This window comes from Miscanthus floridulus, chromosome 6 (assembly GCF_019320115.1).
Source record: "Miscanthus floridulus cultivar M001 chromosome 6, ASM1932011v1, whole genome shotgun sequence".
In the NCBI taxonomy this organism is placed as follows: Eukaryota; Viridiplantae; Streptophyta; class Magnoliopsida; order Poales; family Poaceae; genus Miscanthus; species Miscanthus floridulus.
Window position 1 is genome coordinate 84,771,623 of NC_089585.1, and position 6,906 is coordinate 84,778,528.

The following is a 6,906-nucleotide window of genomic DNA, read 5'->3' on the forward strand; positions in this document are numbered from 1 at the left end:
GTCGAACCATGGATTCGTGGAAGCCTAGATTGGGCCTCAGTCCAAGGCTATGTAATGCAAGCCTACGATGGAACCATCTGACTCACATTGGATACCGCCTCTCGCACCTGCTCGAACATCGCGCTCAGGACTCGAAGCCGGTCCCACGGGGCACCCGCATCACTGACAGCTGAGCCTCGGTTACATGGTCCCACTGGTCATCGAAGTGAACCCGCTTCGCCTCCCTTCGATCGCCTCCTCCCATCCCCAATGCCGACGCCACCCAAGTCCAGTTCACCCACGCCACGCGCGCGCTTACCGGCCGCCTAGCGCGCTCTCCCCCTCTACGGGAATCTGCAGCCTTTTAGGTCGCCGCCGCCGCCGCCTGACGCTGCCGCCCGCGCGCCCTCTCCCTCCTGTTCCGGCCTTAGGTTCCGCTCCATCGGATCCAGGTCGCGCGTGGCGGACCCGCATTGCCCGAGCCAATCGGTTTCCGTTTTTGGAATTTTTTTATCCGAGACGAGAGGTTATTTCCACGTGCTGCCGCCGCCGCCGCTCCTAGGCGACGAGTTAGATGGCGTGCGATGGCGGCGTGAAGGAGCAGGAGGGCCCCAGCGCGGCGTCTGCGGCCCCAAGCCCTGCGGCTGTGGCTAGGGCGAGGGCGAGGGCGGCGCGGCCTCCGAGGCCCAGGAGCCGCAAGGGGCTCGGCGTGCGGCACCCGCTGAAGCCCTACCGAATCCTTGCAGCCCTCCAGAGGGCGAATGCCAGGGTGAGGGAAGCGGGGGAGGCGACCCTCGTGGCAGCCCTCGCGGCGGCGCAAAAGGAGAGCGAGAGGGAGAACGAGGTGGTGCCCGATGTATCCGGCGGGTGGAAGAGGTAACGCCTCCTGGATCATGTGCGCTCTATTGCTAATGCTGTTTTTAGTTTGCAAATTTTAGTCTCCACTCAGTTACAATTGAGACATTTTCCTATGAGACGCTTAGGTTCTGTGAGAAACTTACTTATTCGAGTTCCCTCGTTTTATTTAGCTATATAACTCGAAGTATATGGTGTTTATTAATCGAGTTCAAGCGTTCAACTAACTTGTAGCATATATGACCATATGAGCACCTCCTTAATTAGATTGATAAGAGTTTCTTATTGATTCGCTGGTATAACAACAGTTATTTGTATACTTCTCTTTGTAACTAGACTGTATGAACAAGGATGATGGCAACCTGTTCTGAAATCATTTACTGTATTCGGCAGGCAATCAGTTCATATGTTATCTTGTTAATTTACAGAGCTTGCATTGTCATACATAGCAGTTGCCTCACCATAGGACTAGGAGTGATTGCAAGTATGCATGGAAGATGCTCCTCTTCCATTTAGAGACCCTAAACCCATAAGCATCCGTAGATTACTAGGTCACTGGAAGATGCTCCTCTTCCATTTAGAGACCCTATAAATAGTTTTTACCTGAGAACGCATGCCAGCGGCAAACCTATTTCTTTGTCAATAACTCTTTTAGTTGTTGTCCTTGTGAACATCTGTGCTTGCAGTGAGGATGGAAGTTTAAATTGTGGATACTCAAGCATTAGAGGTAGAAGGGCAACCATGGAAGACTTCTATGACATAAAATCTTCTAGAATTGATGATAAACAAATAAACTTTTTTGGAGTATTTGATGGTGAGGCATTCACTTTTCGAACACCTTATTTGCTCAGTTTAATTAACCTAACACCATTTGTCATCACAGGTCATGGAGGTACCCGTGCTGCTGGGTATTTGAAACAATCACTTATTTGAAAACCTCCTTAAACATCCAGCGTTCATTGGTGATACTAAGTCTGCAATGAGTATGATGTTTTCTCCTAGGTCCTTACTTAAAAATAATGCAGTGCATTTAGTAGTGAACAAGATCTTACAAATGGTAATTTTGCAGGCGAGTCCTATAAAAAAACTGACGCGGATTTCTTGGATGCTGAAGGCAATATTCAAGTTGGGTCGACTGCATCAACAGCAGTTTTGATTGGCAACCATCTGTATGTGGCAAATGTTGGTGATTCAAGGGCTGTAATGTCAAAGGCAGGCAAAGGTTCTGTTTTTCTTAAATTCTATCGCTTCACTAGTCAGTTAATATTGTACAGCAAACTTGCATGTTCATGACACTTGCCATAAAAAAATGATAATAGTGTATACTAACTACTCAGTATCACTTGATACCTTACTAATCAATCAGTTATGAACATATGTTTTGATCGGTTGCCCATCATGATTCCTGCCCTGATTTCATTGTAAAAAGATGTCATATAAGAGGGATGTCCAAAAGGCGGAAAACATTTGACCGCATATTTTATCACTGACCTGTATCATGACCCAGATGAAGTGTATTTTAGAATCCAGATTAACCTGGGCATTTGGAAAATGTCAAAACCACCCCCACATGGTAGTGGGGTTCTCAACCACCTCGCAAATTAACCGGCGTGGCAACAGGGTCCTATGGGCTATTTTCGAATAGCCATTGCCTATACTACCCTAAGAAAATAGTCCTCACAGCTGGGCCGTATGAGCTATTTTCTTTTCTTTTTGAGAACGTATGCTGTTCATGTGTTTCATCATTAAGATAAGGAGCGACTAAAAAAGAATACAGTACCTTACAGTTAAATACAGTCCAGTGTGCAACGCACGCTGACAAGAAGAAAAAAAAGGGGTGGGTGGTTGTTGACAAGACATAAGCCGACCCAAACGAAGAAATGAAACTGCGAAACCACACATTCGCTTCCCACCCCAGTGCCGGTTAGATAGGTGAACAAGCACTGAAGGCTCCAATGTCTCTCGACGAGAAATAAACATGTCTGCGCTCTGCAGACCTTCCAGTGGAAATGGTTCATCTAAGCACGACATGATGGAAGCACATGCGTATACGTTAGTTTGTGAAGAGCTAAACTGGGGTTAGGATGGATTTGGCTGCACATATGGCTTTCAAGTCTTTCATTGTTTGTTTTGTGGATTTAAGGTGATTTTTTTTTGACAAAACCTAACTTGTGGGAGATATTTTTAAATCCGCCCAAAAAAATTATTATGACAACATATTCAAGTATGGAACAAGTTTGTGCTGTATTCTTTTCCTCCAGAAAAGAATCATCTACCTTCCTTTTATTCTTGTTCATTTGGTAAAAAAGGGGAGCGACTAATCTATATCAAGTTGTTAGTCATAATTGTATTGTACGGTGGGTTGGTGTCGTAAAAGCTGGAAACGTTATGTTTCCATACTTATATTTTAAACTTGAATATTTGAACTGTACTCCCTTGATTCCAAATTATAAGATGTTTTGGCTTTTTTAGGTACATTGCTTTTATTATGTATCTAGACATACTGTATATCTAAGTGCATAACAATAGCTATGTATCTAGAAAAGCCAAAACGTCTTATAATTTGGAACGGAGGGAGTATGAAACTGTATATTTGCTCAAAGAAACACTCCCAATTTTATCTTGTTTTGACTAATATGTATTTTCTATTTACTGAATGCATCTTAGGATGTGTTGGCTTGTCGTTAAAGCAATTTGGTCACTCTTATTTGCAGCTATTGCACTCTCTGATGACCATAAACCAAACAGAAGTGATGAGCAGAAACGGATTGAGGATGCTGGAGGAGTTGTTGTTTGGTCTGGTAAGTCAAATTGATCATAACAATTGCTGGGCTCATTGGGTACTTGGTTTAATGCGGGTGTATCTTTCTGCCAAAGTCATCACAGTTTATGTCTACTTGGTTGAAATTCAATTACATCTACATCACAAGAGGTTCATCCAATGATGTTTTGGATGATAATGGTAAATGTACTTTGCAGGAACATGGAGGGTAGGTGGTATACTTGCAATGTCTAGGGCATTTGGCAATCGTTTGTTGAAGCAGTTCGTTGTTGCAGACCCTGAGATTCAGGTTTCTCTTGACGCTCATAAACTTTGTATTTCATCCATTGCAAGGGGGGAAATACAATAGAACCTCTGTAATGCGATATTTGACGACATTAATGCACTTAATCACAAGGCAGTGTACTTACTTGGAAACTTCTTGTCAGGATCTAGAAATAGATGGTGATGTGGAGTTTCTTATTTTGGCTAGTGATGGGCTCTGGGATGTGGTGCCAAATGAGGTTAGTATGCCATATACCAAATTTGGTACACGTATCTGCGTTATTTCTTTTGAGTAATATCCCTGTTATGCTTTCTTTGAAAAAGATATATAAGTAGTTTCATATGCAGCACAGACACATAAATATTGACGATGAAATGTGACTTCTGCATATGCATTATATTTCAATGATAATTGTTTAGGTGCTGCTGTTGAAAGTACTTTGGTTAAGCACCAAAACTTGCTAAGCTATGTCAAGTTCTAATGTGTAGGTGCTTTAGTTTGAACACATCCAATTTATCTTTAGCTTGGATTGGGAGTATGTTCGTTTGCAAAATTATTGTAAAAAAATGAAGCCTGAAGTTATCAGCAATCAATGACATTCATATTGGATTTTGCTAGCTAGAAAGTTTTCTTGAAACTGATTAGTAAGCTTACATGGAAAAGATTTACTGATCTAGGGACAAATTGATAGTAGTGCCTCCACTGGTTATTGCTTATTCAACCATTAAATGCTCACGAAAATGCATGCATACCTGGCATAAGCTCCTGGCATGTGTTTGTATTTCAGAAAAGAAAAATGCATGGATGTGTGGATCACAATACTTTCTCTAGTCGTGTAGACATGCAGTGATGTTTTCCTTGACACAATTTTTTCTTGTGCACATATAACAAAACTAAGAGTCAGCAGAAGCTTCACTCACTACTGTTTCTTTCCTTGTTTGTGCTGATTGGTGCATATGGTTGTTCCAGCATGCTGTTGCATTTGTGAAGGACGAGGATAGCCCTGAGGCTGCAGCCCGGAAGCTTACGGAGATCGCCTTCAGGCGTGGGAGCAACGACAACATTACATGCATTGTTGTAGAATTTTGCCACGATAAGATGGTTGATGGTTCTCTCACGTCAACCAATCAGAGTTGACTTCTGTCATTCATTTTTAATTATTCCAGATTTGCTGTCATTGCTGCGGCTCTCAAGTATGGCCTCATCATTGGTTGTCTATTATATTTGTTCGTTTAATATAGTCCCGCTTTGCTGATTTTGTTTGTTTCGGCTCCCCCAGTTGATTAGCTTTTTTGCGTAATCTATTGAGTATGTTGTTTGGATGCTCAGGCACTGCTTCGTGCACACTGGACCCTGAGCACCCATGTTGATATTACTTCGTTTTCGATCTTGGTTGATATTACTTCATTTTCGATCCCTTCTGTTGCGAAAAAAAAAACTTCCTTTTTGATCTGCTGTAAGCTCTGTTTTTCGCGACTCCTGATTGCTGGAGCGTAGCCCTTTTGATTGATTTAAAAGTTAGTGCCCTTCTTAAACTGACACAATAAGATGAGAAATGGTTCCTGACCTTCAACTGCAGTTTGCAAGCTGCATTGCGTGCTTGTGTTGTATCTCCCCACAGTATATTCTCCTCTAGAGAAGATAGCTAGTGTTTTTCACAATCAATTTTAGCCCTGCGGCTGCGTCTCCTGTTGTAGACACATTTTAGCCCTCTTTGGCACAGTTGTGCGTGGCTTCGACTTCACTGACAATGTTTATTTTATTGAGCTGTTTGTGCCGTGTAAAAAAAAAAAGTGGAGAAGCTCAAGACCCATAAGATGTGCCAAAGAGGGCCCTAATTTGTCTGCCATTAATGTTAACTTGCCACATTTTCAACATAAAGTTGTGTGAGGTAGCTGAATGTATATTCCCGTTGTTCTTTTTTACATGACATAATAGCTTTGTTCTAAGTCAAACATAGACTTTGACCATTCATTTTAAACTGAAAGGATCAAGATGCCTAAGAGGAGGGGTGAATTGGGCTAATTCTAAATTTCTTCGTAATAATTAAGTCATATGGTTAGCCCAATTAACACCTTGTGCCTAAAAAGTGTTTCTAAGTGTTCTACCGCATAAAAGACTTACAACCTAAGTTTTAATCCCACTCTAGCATGGTAATTCTAAGAATATAAAGACATGAATTGAATTGCAAAAAGTAAATGCTCAAAGTAAATGCTCAAAGTAAATAGACAGGAAAGGACGCGACGATGTTTTGTCGAGGTATCGGAGAGTCGCCACTCCCCACTAGTCCTCGTTGGAGCACCCGCGCAAGGGTGTAGCTCCCCCTTGATCCGCGCAAGGATCAAGTGCTTTCTACGGGTTGATTCTTCAACACTTCGTCGCGGTGAATCACCCACAACCGTTCACAACGTGAGTTGGGTCACCCACAAGCTTCGTCGGGTGATCACCGAACTCCCAATCACCACCAAGCCATCTAGGTGATGGCGATCACCAAGAGTAACAAGCACGAACTCTCACTTGACCACGACAAGCCTAATGAGAAGGTGGATGCACACTTTGCTACTCTTGATCTTCACTAATGAGGTCTCTCTTTGAATTCTCAAATCTCAATCACCTCACTAGGACCTTACTCTTTTTGGCACTCTCTAAGGTGTTTCTTAGCTGTTGGAATGAGCAAAAGTGACTCCACACACGAGTGAAACATCTATTTAAAACATGGGCTGAAAAACGAACCGTTATATACCTTTGCGGGGTGACCGGATGCTCCGGTCATGTTGACCGGACGCTCCGGTCAGTACACCCCGAACTCCAGTGTTCACAGTGTGACCGGACGCTGCAGCGTCCGGTCACGATTTACCCTCTCTGAAACCTTACTGAAAACGACCGGACACTGGCTCTCAGCGTCCGGTCACTTGACCTTCCAGCGTCTGGTCACATCGAACGATTTCACCTCAGTCAAATGAACTGACCGGACTCTACGCCAGCGTCCGGTCACACCGAAGCCAGCGTCCGGTCAGTATTTGAC

The 6,906-nt window shown here is 43.3% G+C and overlaps 1 pseudogene; it reads left to right on the forward strand.

The window, feature by feature from the left end:
- Window positions 1–217: 217 nt before the first annotated feature.
- LOC136458509 (probable protein phosphatase 2C 7) lies at window positions 218–5,168 on the forward strand (annotated as a pseudogene).
- The last annotated feature ends 1,738 nt before the right edge of the window (window positions 5,169–6,906 follow it).